This window comes from Xenopus tropicalis, chromosome 5 (genome assembly GCF_000004195.4).
Source record: "Xenopus tropicalis strain Nigerian chromosome 5, UCB_Xtro_10.0, whole genome shotgun sequence".
Taxonomy (NCBI): Eukaryota; Metazoa; Chordata; class Amphibia; order Anura; family Pipidae; genus Xenopus; species Xenopus tropicalis.
The window spans coordinates 90,633,201-90,645,953 of record NC_030681.2 but is presented as its reverse complement, the minus strand read 5'-3'; the positions used below and the strand labels follow the sequence as shown (position 1 = coordinate 90,645,953).

At 39.5% G+C, this 12,753-nt stretch overlaps 1 protein-coding gene across 12 annotated transcripts in view; it reads left to right on the top strand.

Moving 5' to 3' along the window:
• Positions 1-1,279: 1,279 nt before the first annotated feature.
• The window catches only part of myo6 (myosin VI), a 122,441-nt gene continuing 110,967 nt past the window's right edge, over positions 1,280-12,753 (top strand). For 3 of the 12 annotated variants that reach the window (XM_031902672.1, XM_031902674.1, XM_031902671.1), the window contains exon 1: positions 1,280-1,515. The gene's annotated coding sequence lies outside the window, so the exon portion shown is untranslated. The remainder of the gene's footprint in view (positions 1,516-12,753) is intronic. The other 9 variants (XM_002936204.5, XM_031902677.1, XM_031902676.1 and 6 more) reach the window with 4 other exon arrangements.

Here is a 12,753-nt window from a genome sequence, read left to right as displayed (position 1 = left end):
GAATGGCTGTGGGTAGAATGGCAGTGGGTGGAATGGCTGTGGGTAGAATGGCAGTGGGTGGAATGGCTGTGGGTAGAATGGCAGTGGGTGGAATGGCTGTGGGTAGAATGGCTGTGGGTAGAATGGCTGTGGGTGGAATGGCTGTGGGTAGAATGGCTGTGGGTGGAATGGCAGTGGGTGGAATGGCTGTGGGTAGAATGGCAGTGGGTGGAATGGCTGTGGGTGGAATGGCAGTGGGTGGAATGGCTGTGGGTAGAATGGCTGTGGGTAGAATGGCAGTGGGTAGAATGGCAGTGGGTGGAATGGCTGTGGGTAGAATGGCTGTGGGTAGAATGGCAGTGGGTAGAATGGCTGTGGGTGGAATGGCAGTGGGTGGAATGGCTGTGGGTAGAATGGCTGTTGGTAGAATGGCTGTGGGTAGAATGGCAGTGGGTGGAATGGCTGTGGGTAGAATGGCTGTTGGTAGAATGGCTGTGGGTAGAATGGCTGTGGGTAGAATGGCTGTGGGTAGAATGGCAGTGGGTGGAATGGCTGTGGGTAGAATGGCTGTGGGTAGAATGGCTGTGGGTAGAATGGCAGTGGGTAGAATGGCAGTGGGTAGAATGGCAGTGGGTAGAATGGCTGTGGGTAGAATGGCAGTGGGTGGAATGGCAGTGGGTAGAATGGCTGTGGGTAGAAAGGCAGTGGGTAGAATGGCAGTGGGTAGAATGGCTGTGGGTAGATGCATGCAAAATGCTCACCCGCTAGTCTGGAAGAGAAGATAGCAGTAAAGACTAAGCCAGGGCAAGGGGTCACAGCCAAAGAAAACGTAGATGAGACAGAGATATGGCTAATGTAGCAGCACTTGCCCTTTCCATGATAGAGCAATAACTATGGGCGGTGCAACCATATCTGCTAGAATAGCCTGTCAGTGCCCGGTACAGTAACACCTTACTCTTCTACAGCTGGTGCCCACTGCAACCATACTACATTCCAACTTAGCCAACTCACCCTCCAATTGGCACATGAAAGCCCCCCAAAAGCCTTACTCAGCCGTACCATATCATTTACAGTCCACTCCAGACTGAAGCCCCACGCACCGGAGCTATTTCCCTACCCTGCAGCTAAATCCCCTGAGAACATTAGCAGACAGGTGTTTCCCACACAGAGGGGGAAAAGGTCATGTGGCTGAGCCATCTGGGAGCCCCAGCAGGTACCCATCCCCCGTGCCACCAGTAGGACAGCGAGTAGAACTGGTACTGGGTGAGGCCACTGTCCCCTCCCTGTCCCTGTCCAGGTGCTGAGATCCGGGCCCCGCCTTCCCTTCCTGGTCACATTGTGGGATTGGCCCCGCCCGGTGACGTTAGCAGCGGCTGGGCTCCAGCACTGGGCGGTGAGTTGAGGGGAGCTTTAGCTGGCCGGCTGAGAAGGAGTTTTGGGTGAGAGACAGAGCGAGTCCGGTGCTCTGGACCTTGTCGGCCGCTCATCCTATCGTTGCTGGCCGGAGTGCGTTTGGGGCTGCAAGCGAAGGTCGGGGTGAGTAAATAGAGAGTCCCGGTGCTGTAAAGGCCGGGGATAAATAGTGCTGATCTTTGCACTGCATCCTCTTACATCCCCCTACCCCCGCCCCCCGCAGGGATCTGCTCTTCCATAACTCTCCCTGGTATCTAGCTCTGTGCGCTGGAGCTGTCAGTGTGTGCGCTGCTACTTTGGCCAGTTTTCTCTACTCAGCCCGATTTCCCACCCCCTCCCTATCCTCATGGACCTCTCTCTCTTCCAGGATGTTTCCTCTGCCTCTCAGAGATCCAATATGGAACTTCCTGAATTCCCCACTAGCAAAGCCTTCCCTAGAGATCTTGCCTTTAACTACATAGATCTGAGGGGAAATGTGCCTGATGTTGTCTGCTTCATAAAGTTGTCTCTCAGATTGAACTACAACTCGCAGATCCTTTGCCATATTTGATAAAATCTGGGAAGTGTAGTTTAACACCTACTATGGCTTTATTTTATGCATGTCTACTACACCCAGCTCCAGGTTAACCCTTAACTGTATGGCTGCACTCATCAGTAAAGTATTAGTATTTGGTATTATGTATCTCTTTAGGATTTGCAAGTGCCTGTTCTAGGGAACATAATTCGTGTCTATGTACACAAGTGCTGGTATAAAGTATATACAAGTTTGGGCCTTGTTGGAAATGATGCCTTGTTTTCAGATAGGTTACAGAGAGTCCAGTAAATGGGTATATCTTAATCTGCACTCATAACTAAACTATTACTCTTTGGCTAAATGTATCTCTTTGGGATTTGCAAGTGCCCTTACTTTTAATGTGTTCTAGGGAACATGTTTGCAAGTTTGTGCCTTGTTGGAAACAATATCTTGTTTTCAGATAGGGTCCAGAGGGTCCAGTGAGGGGGTATAGCTTAGTCTGCATCCAAAAAGATCCCTTTGCTTCATGCTTTGCATTTATACTTAAGATCAGGTCCAATGGGTGTTTAACTTTATCTCTTTCTGTGCTCGCAAACAAAGTGCATTAGATTTATCGTTCTGTAGCAATAGAGAGGCGAGAGTTGAAAAGGGTAATAATGCTTCCTGGCAGCCACACCTATGAATTCAGGCTATTCACCTGTGGATATGTGCTCCAACAGAGATGCCATACTGCCGGCTTGGCTGAGGCTTTTTCAAAGGATACAGCTGTCACAGACATACTTGGAATTATGCAATCCTTTTTTATTTTATGGTCTATTACAGTTTAGTATTATTCTTGTATCAAGGATCACTGTTCACAGCTTTGCTCTTCCTTGTGAACTTTGGTACAAGTGTACCTACTGTGTTCAAATAACTTAGATTTGTGTATGTTATAAGACTGACACATCATCCCTTCTTCATATTGCTGGAGTAGTCACTTTACTTTATCCCTACTATCTCTATCTATGCCAGCTATTGCTGCTCATTAAATACACTGGACTTCCTTAAAGAAGTTTTTTTATGAATTGCTCAGTGTGGTAATGACAGGAGTAAGGGTGAAGAGACACAGAGCTACTTAGTAGCAGCTGCTTGTCACGGCTACTAAAAGCCAGAAAATACTCTGCCATAGACAATACTGAGAATTGCCTCTTTAAAAAACAGATATAAAGACAATTATCAGTAAATATATATCAGCATTTTCTATTTCTGTAGCCATGAAGTAGCAGCTACTAGTAGCTCTGTGTGTCTTCACCATATTGCAAACAGAGGGATATGCTGTATATTTTACATTATGAAGCCCTGTCAAGGTGTTGCATGTTTAGCTTCTGCATTCGCCATACCAAATCACTGGCCTGGATAGGCGTGCGTTTACTAATTGCTGAGTGTATGTATGAATGATACACATCAGACATTTCTATCTGTTGTAGTTACAATGGAGCCATAAAGGCTAAAGATTAAGATGAACATTTTCAGAGTACAAGGGTGACTGCTGATGTAATCCATTCTGCCACTAATTAACAAACTGGCTGAACTATAAAAACTCACTCATTTAAATTTAGCATAAGTTGATTGCCCTGCTAATATTGATCCTGTCAGTGAATCAGTTGTAAAATCAGTGTATAGAATTGATTTCTTGCACTAAAAAATGAATTACTAAGTAACCTGTCAGGCAAGGATAAATTATATTTAGGGGCAGATTTATCAAAGTGTGAAATAAAAGCTCATTACAGAAAAAAACTATTTCTATTCATTCCTATGGAATTTTTTAAAGTTTTTTTATTAGTGAGTGAAAGTTTGAGTTCACCATTTTATAAATACACTTCTAAAAATGAATGAATAGTAAGTGAGTTTTTTATGATGAGCTCTAATTTCACACTTAAAAACCACCAAAATTAAGGGGCAGATTTATGTTTTTCTGTTCACATGCATTAGAATTTTGTTTTCTGAACTCCCTTTTAAGGGGGATTTGGCAACAGCGTGCACCACCTGGAGCTACAGGAGTTCATACACTCAGAAGAAGAGATAGCAGGCAAGGATCACATGTTACAGTAACAGCAGTGCAACTAGACCTCCTGATCCATGTCCTTGCCAACAACATTAGCCAGAGAAACCTACCTTCTCGGGTGAAAAACACAGCCCAGTCTGTATTGTGATGGACATCAGCTTAAGGCAATAGGTGCTAGTGATGTCACGATTTCAACTACTTCAGAAATAGAAATCCTGCGTAGCCTTTGTCTGTACACACCTAACATTGCACCAGTAGTAAGAACCAGTAAGTGCACATTAATTGTGTTTATTATATTAGGAGGGTGAGTCAGAGCCTGCAGTCCAGCCCTACTGAATGTTACAGATTCTGCAGAATTTTGACAGTAGATCAGGTTCTGTAATATCAAAGGAAGTTAAATTCCATACTTTTCACTTGGTGCATATTTCTTCTTCCAGGAAAACAACTAAATCTGCCAATCTTTTCTTGGGGGTTTTATGCAGGTGTTTACCTCTATTAAGTAAGAAGTAATCTATAAGTTTATCAGATATTTTGATCCAGTTTTGATGTGACTCACTCTTTGTGCATATTGGTATGAAATGGTACTATTTGTATAAATACTTCTCTATAGCTAGCACTACACAAAAACACATTTTTTTATAACAGGAACTTTATAAAAAAAAAAAAACACCCAGATTAAATACAGTATTACAGTATGCTATAGCAAGCTACGGTTTATTTTCATTTCTCTTTTTTCTACACTATCAGGGTCGGACTGGGCCGCCGGGACACAGCACAGCAATACTTTAGGCCATTTCCAAAGCTTCCTTATAATATTTGTCTGAGAAGATTGTATCAGTGCATAGGGTTGTGCATAGGGTGCAAGGCATCCAGTACATGCAAACTTCTTGTTTTATAACCAATGAACGGTTGTACAACAGATTGTTGTCTGTATAGAAAGATTAATCTGTAAGGGCAATCCTGGAAATGTGATCATTTGTTGGAAAGGCTGGCCTGACTGACCATGCATTTAAAGATGCCAGTCAAGAATCATTCAGAAACATTATCCTTTGCCACAGCTGTTCTGTTGTTATTGTGAGATTCACTGATATGTTCAGACCTGTCTGTTTGCAAAAACTATGGCTATTATGATTGCTTCTTGGACACAAAGATTGTACAAAACCTTGTATATAATGATTGTACCAGTGCAATTATTGCAAGCTTTAAACAGCAGAACACTCATCCAAGGCATATTAACCACAGCCCCCCCACCACCTCTTAAACTCATCACCTCTTGTATTGCGCTTGCGTTACAGTATGCAAAAATGGCAGCTGCTAGGTAAAAGGAACGGGAACAACTTGTAGAGCTCTATACTCATTTTAAGTATTTGCTAAAAAAAGAAAAATATAGTACTTTATGTGACCAGAAGAAGTACAATGTATGTGTACTTAAATAGTTGTGTATCTTTCCTTCTCCTTTAATACTGAAAACCTGGCCTGTCAAATATTGGTGATTATTTTCCAGCTTATTTTGTATAAAATCAATAACTTCTCTTAAAGTAAGGCTGATGCCACACGTGGCGTAGGGCTGATATGCATTCTCTCGCGTTTTCATGCGTATATTGGCTACATGTGCCTGCATCCGAGTGTATCTCATCCATTCGGGTGCAGGCACAAGTAGCAGGCGAAGGGCTGAATTTTCGCCAAGCGTTTTTACGCGTGCCGAAAATATCAGCCCTACGCCACGTGTGGCATCAGCCTTACAGGTTATTATGCATTCATTTCTACAAAATGATAATCTGTGTGTGTGAGATCAGCGTCATTAACAGCATAAATTGTTCCCTATAGAAGTTTTTGTTTAATGCAAATTCATCTTCGTAGGAAGCCCAACCACAGATTCAGTTATCAAAGGCCTACACTTAACTGTAAAATGTGTATACTTAAACTATGTTTGGATTATTACTATTTACTTATCTGTTCAGCTTGTGTCTATATCAATTACATACTTAATACATGCAGATGATTACCTGTGAGCCAACTCCTACTGATTATCCAAAAGCCCACAGATAAGATTACATGTGATTTTAATGGATTCCTTAGATATTATAAATACAACTAAAGGATATTTTTTAGTTTACTTACCCTCACTTGGTTCTGTGTTTCAGTGTGTGCAATATGTTATCACTGTTGCAGAAATACATTTTGTCTTAAAGAAGTTGGTCACATTCCAAACACTTTTTGCCTTCTTTTTGTATATTTTTTATTTTTTAATATTGAACCTTAAATGTTGATGTTCCTCTCTCTGGCTCAGTAAATCAGATGCAGTTTTCTTCATTAGTTGATATATTTCTTAGCTGTATCTGCAGAAAGTAAGCAACTATTGTATCAATTATAACTTAATCTGCCCTTAATGAAGATTAAGGGTTCAAGATAAGACATGTATCAACCCCACCCCCAAGCATGCTGCAAGGATACATTAGGTGAAAAATTACTATTTTGGAAAATAGTCTTCATTCTGACTTTTGTTGGAAGTTCTATAAGTTATGCTCCTTCCCATTTCATTCATTCATTCACTTCTGGGTTCAAACATTCATTTTTGCACCTCTCATTTGATTGTTTTGCATTTGAAGCCTTCTGTTGACAGTAACATATGGCTATAGGCAGCCACATTTTCTTTGTTTACAGCTTATAATGGCTTCAAAGTATAAAGATATGTATATGCCTGTTGTGGTTACCCTCCATATGTTCTTATGCTGTCTCAAATAGCAACAAGAGCCAAACAGAAAAGGTTCAGTTACCCTGTTTGCTCTGTTTAGCTCAAGAAATAACAAAAACCATAAAATTTTCATGATTAAATCAATAGGTAAAAAAGTATGTTTAACACAAGCCCTATGTATTTAACCCATGCTGACCAAGAGGGTATATCCTCTGTAAGCAGTCTACCTGTTATTATCAATTTCTACTGATCTTAGGGTGTTCAATGTATTTATTAGTCCTAGTTGCACATTACCCAAAGGAATATGGTAAATGGTTTGGATATCTTAATCTTCACAAATAGGGTGACATTTTTTGTAATAATTAACCAAAACATGTAGTGCGTGAACTATTTTTACATCCTTGCAACAGAACTTGATGCCTGAGAGCACAGACACTATAGAGGGTGAATAGATCTTTATTGAGCACTAAGTTCCTTTTTGCTCAGGAGAGGAAAGCGCTAAATAATTCTACTGTTTCACAAAGACCAGAGAAAGAGGATGGTAGTATAAAAAAGTATTTGTGTTTCACATGCACTGTTAAAGAAGAATATGAGCAGCTAATAGGCTGTGTTAAAAATAGAACCAATGCAAAATGTCTGTACACTTTTTAAATGTAATTTCTCATGCATAACTCCTGAAGTGACTAGTATCTTCTCTATATCTGTCATCTCAAAGCAAGTGTGCATGACTAGAATTAAGTGCACCCCTCAGGGAGGAGCACTAGTCATTGTTGTATGTGCATCATACAACAATGACTAGTGTGCACAGGCTGACCCCGTGCCTGCCAGAGCAGTGACATTGCGAAGCAGAGGGGAGCATAGATACAGTAAGTTGTCCCTTTAATCTTTAGCTCCCCTGAGAAAACATGGTCTCCTTCAGTTTCTGCTGCCATACTATGAATAAACTTAAGTACTGTATGCTTATTAAAAAATAACCCTTTCAAACTTGAGATACACAATCCTAGTCAATTTTACAATACTTGCACAACCTACTGAGGTTTCATGCAGAGTGAGAACCTGATTAACTCTAAAATAAATGGCGACAACCAGATCAGAATGCTCTATAACTGGTTTTCTAAGCCCCATTACCTCCAATTTAATATTGCTAACAGGTTTTGAAACAGGCTCCTTCTTGGGAACTGCATATAAATGGTCTGAAAGTAAGGACACATTTTCACATGTAACTAAAATTATAAAATGAGGTCTTAAGGAACATCTAGTCAATTATCTGTAATAAGATGTACAAACATTTGTTTGTATACAGCATACATAAGAAAGCATAAACTTTTAAAAATGTATGTCTAGCTAAGGATTGTGCTATTTCTGGGATACACTTTTATTTTTCTTATTAACTTATCGGCAGCAGTGTTTGGCACTTTTCTATTGTAATCCTATTGTTAGTAGTAACACAACTACAGGAATTAGGTAAACAGTACTTATGTCTGCCCCTAGAGTTATGCTCTCCATATTGTCAAGATCTTGACAGCCAGTTTGAAAGATTTCAACTACAGAATATTGCCTGTGATCTATGAGCAGATTGACAGTATAGGCCAATGTATGGCTACCTTTATGCCAAATTGCTTTCACGTAGTGTGGGCCAATGCAATATCAGTGAAGGACCTGTAATTACAACTTATCTTGGGAAACACAAATGTTTGCTATCAGAGGTCAATGAAAAGCAATAGTTTTTATTTAGCAATGAGTAGGCACTTCCTGTCCCAACAAGCAAGGTCAAAATAAATCAGTATTCCACTGAGATACTTTATAAATGATCCCCTCCCTTCAACTACCTGCAGCCTGTTTAGTGCAAAAAATTTAAAAACAGGTATAGGACCCATTATCCAGAATGCTCGGGACCAAGGGTATTCCGGATAAGGGGTCTTTCCGTAATTTGGATCTTAATACCTTAAGTCCACTAAAAAATCAATAAAACATGAATTAAACCCAATAGGATTGTTTTGCATCCAATAAGGATTATTTATATCTTAGTTGGGATCAATTACAAGGTACTGTTTTATTTCTACTTAGAAAAAGGAAATCAGTTTTAAAATTCTGAATTATTTGATTAAAATGGAGTCTATGGGAGACAGCCTTTCCGTAATTCGGAGCTTTCTGGATAACGGGTTTCCGGATAAGGGGTCTGATACCTGTACTTAACATACAATATTAGGCAAAAACATATGTTCAGCACAAGCCCTAATTATTCAATTTATAATGATGAAGAATGCTAACGCCGATATTGCCCACTAAAGCTGGCCTTACCCATACCGATAAAATTGATTTTCAGGCCGTGTGTGGGCTCAGAATTGTGGGCTCAATAATTTTTGTACCATGGCCATCAGGCGTTTAGTTGATGGGACAGATTAGAAAATTTTGGTCGGATAAGGATAAAATCTGTGCACATATTGTGTATTGGATGGTATCATTGGGGGAGCTACAATGGAAGTCACTTTAGTACGATTGGTGCCAACTATTTCATGTTCAGAACATCCTGATCCTACTATTTCAGTCTGAATGTTAGTTTTTGATTGTTGCATTTAAACGTATGACTGATATCTGAATGTTCGTCAGAAGAGGACTAAAATCTAAGGGGCACATTTACTAATCCACGAACGTCCAAAAAGTGTCCGAATGCGTTTTTTTCGTAATGATCGGTATTTTGTGATTTTTTCGTAAATTGTTGCGGCTTTTTCGTAGCCATTACGACTTGCTCGTAAATTGACGCAACTTTTTCGTAGCCATTACAACTTGCTCGTAAATTGACGCGACTTTTTCGTAGCCGTCGCGCCGAGTACGAAAGTTTCGGATTCATTCAAGCTTCAGTATCGTGACTTTCCTTGGGCCAGGTTGGAGCTGCAGAGTGCCACTGAGTCCTATGGGAGGCTTCCAAAATCATGCAAAGTCGCAAAGGTTTGCCCGCCGTTTACGAGCGCTCAATACGAAAAAGTTGCAACAATTTACGAGCAAGTCGTAATGGCTACGAAAAAGTTGCGACAAAAAAATCGCAAAAAATACAAAAAAGTCGCAAAATGTTCGTTTCCAATCCGATTTTTCCCCATTCGGGATTCGGATTCGTGGATTAGTAAATCAGCCCCTAAATGTGTATGGCCCTTCTAAACAGGGAAATACCATCCTGCCAGTTATGAAAGGAACAGTAACACCAAAAAATGAAAATGTTTTAAAGTAATTCAAATATAATGTACTGTTGCCCTGCATTGGTAAAAGTTGTGTGTTTGCTACAGAAACGCTACTATAGTTTATATAAATAAGCTGATGTGTAGCAATGGGGGCAGCCAGTCAAGTTGGAAAAAGGAGAAAAGGAACAGGCAACAGATAACAGATAAGCTCTGTAGTATATAATGGGGCTTTATCTGTTATCTGCTAAAGTAACATGTGCCTTTTCTCCTTTGAATGGCTGCCCCCATGGCTACACAGCAGCTTTGTTCACATAAACTATAGTAGTCTTCCTGATGCAAACACATCAGTTGTACCAGTGCATTATAGTGTAATGAATTTTATACACTTTTTTTGGAGGTACTGTTCCTTTAACTCCAAGGTGGTTCACAACTGAATGTGTGAAGACTCCAAAAGAAATCCCTAAGACATCACAAATAATATCTCACTATATCTCATTTGCAACTATTACATTATAGATAGTTGTCAATTCGGTGCACTGCCAGAGCTGACAGTGGCTCGTGTTGCTGCATTCTTTGTAACACCTAGAGACCTTAATGCGGTTTCTGCTGAGAACAGTTAAGTTCAAGATGTAGAATATACATTCATATTTTGTTATACCAGTTTTAAATACCTATTAAAAAAAACTCATCACAATAAAGGACTTTTCGTGGACATGGTTTTTCAATCTACTGTATATTTATTAAATGCAACCATCTTAAGATGGGCTCACAAATGAGGTCATACACTGTAACTAAATGTTCAATAGTCCCTTAAATTGTTAGTGACAATATCAAATACTTAAGGATGGGTATTCTAACAGCACTAAGCATTTACATAATATTTAATACATCATAATCAAACCAGGTTATCAAGTCTGCTTTGGACAAAGTCACTCTATTTTTCTAAATTAATATATTGTTTACATCTTACAAATTCCAATAATGAAACTACAAGTGAAAGACCAAGGCACAAAGTAACAACAAAAGAGAAAGGTGTAAAAGTCAATTGAAAATTAAAGGGCAAAACAAACAACAAAACTGGGGAAGAAAATAGGTCCCAACCTAGGTGAAACATATCTAAAAAATACTGGAAAAACGAGTGAATTAATCAGTTGTACGCATACATCAGGCAACATTTTCCTTCTGCCACCCCTCTTTTTGCCCATCTACCTTCAAATATTGTCTGGGCAGCTGATTTTAGTGTGACATTTAACTGTATGAACTAAGTAGGCTGTCTAAAGCTACTGTCAGATGGGTGTACCCTCGGCTTCTCTCCACCTGTGTTTTCTCTGCAAGCAAAGTGAAACCAATATGATTATCTCTGTTCCATACTACTATTACTAATGCTGCAACATTGTGTACTGCAAAGATGACAGCTTCATTTGGCTGTATTTCTGTTTTGAAATTTGGCTCACTGTTGTCCTTCATTGAGTTCTTTTAGACTCATGTAGTTTTTTTACACTATGTTTGAGAAAGAATGAATGCTTATGTTTCTTAAATTAAAGGCATTCTGTCGTGATTTTATGGTATACTTTTTATTTCTAAATTACTCTGTTTACACAGCAAGTAATTCACTCTACCATTTAAAATTATATTTTTGAACCAACAAAATTTTTTCAGTGGGTTTTAAAATAATTGAAAATTGCTGTTTCTGTTCTTTGACTCCTGGATCCTGAAACAAAGTTGCAGTCAGTGTCAGTCTTGCCAGATCTAATAATAAGCTGGGGGTTGCAACATTATTTCAGGAGTCAAAACAGGCAGGTACGTCTTTCAATAGAGACTATATATACAAATAAGTGTAATAGTTTTTGGATGGATATTCCATTATGTGGCGTTCGGTTGTAGAAACATTGCTGTCCTGTAATCTTTTTGCTTATGGTGTACATAATGAGCACTTGCAGAAAAAAAACACATTTTAGAGTTGATCATGCCAATTTTCAGGGTGTGGTACTAACTCTGCAATGGGATATAAAATGTAAGGAGCTCATGCAGTCAGAAGATTCATGCTGGAAAGAAATGTTTTGGGCAGTAACTGGTGTGAGCTGCTGAATCAGTAATACAAAGAACTGTCTGTGTTCTGTGTGGGAACAAACATTGTTTATAAACTGACCGATTACTAGATTATTGCTTTTTACTATTACAGTGGCCATTGACTTTGCTCTAGAGATCACTTTGTTTTGTCTTTGGAGAAAAAATATCCCCTGGAGACAGAAAAGCTGTGAGCTTCTCCTGAAACCCCATTAGTATTTACACCACTGCACAGAATGTGGCCAGTGCAATAAAACACTACAGAATCTTGCCTGAGATTTAAGGTCTGTATTTTTAATCCAGTAGTTTATGCTACAGGCATAAGAACTGTGTATGGGCACAATTTTGTACTGCTTAGTGTTTTAGCATCAGTAAATAAGACTTTGTTGTAAGTAATGCATTGATGTTTGTTTGGCATAAATGAAGAGCTAGTTGCACTTGTAGCATGTTTCTGGCCTTCTGTTGTTGTCTGAGAGTATTGTGTGTTAGGAGAAATGAGTAATTCATTATTCTACACAAACATTGCAGTTTAGAACACAGCAGGCTAGTGTTAACCAATGCATTAGGCTCACAATAGGTGTCTGCAGCAGCCAAATGTTGTGTGATAGTATGCCCAGATTTTTTTTTTAAATTTTTGGCTAACTTTTGTAATGAAAATACCATTGGGTCACAATTGCAGCACAGTTTTTGTTATTGTAGCTTATGTATATAATATTATGTTTCTGTGTTTTTCCACCCTTCCTAAATATGCATAGCTTTTTAATTGCCATTTAAACAAAAGGAATGTGTAGAATGCTAAGCAGGGACATCTCCCCCACTCTGTGGAGGGCTGTTTATCTAATTGGCACTAACTGGCTCACTGGCT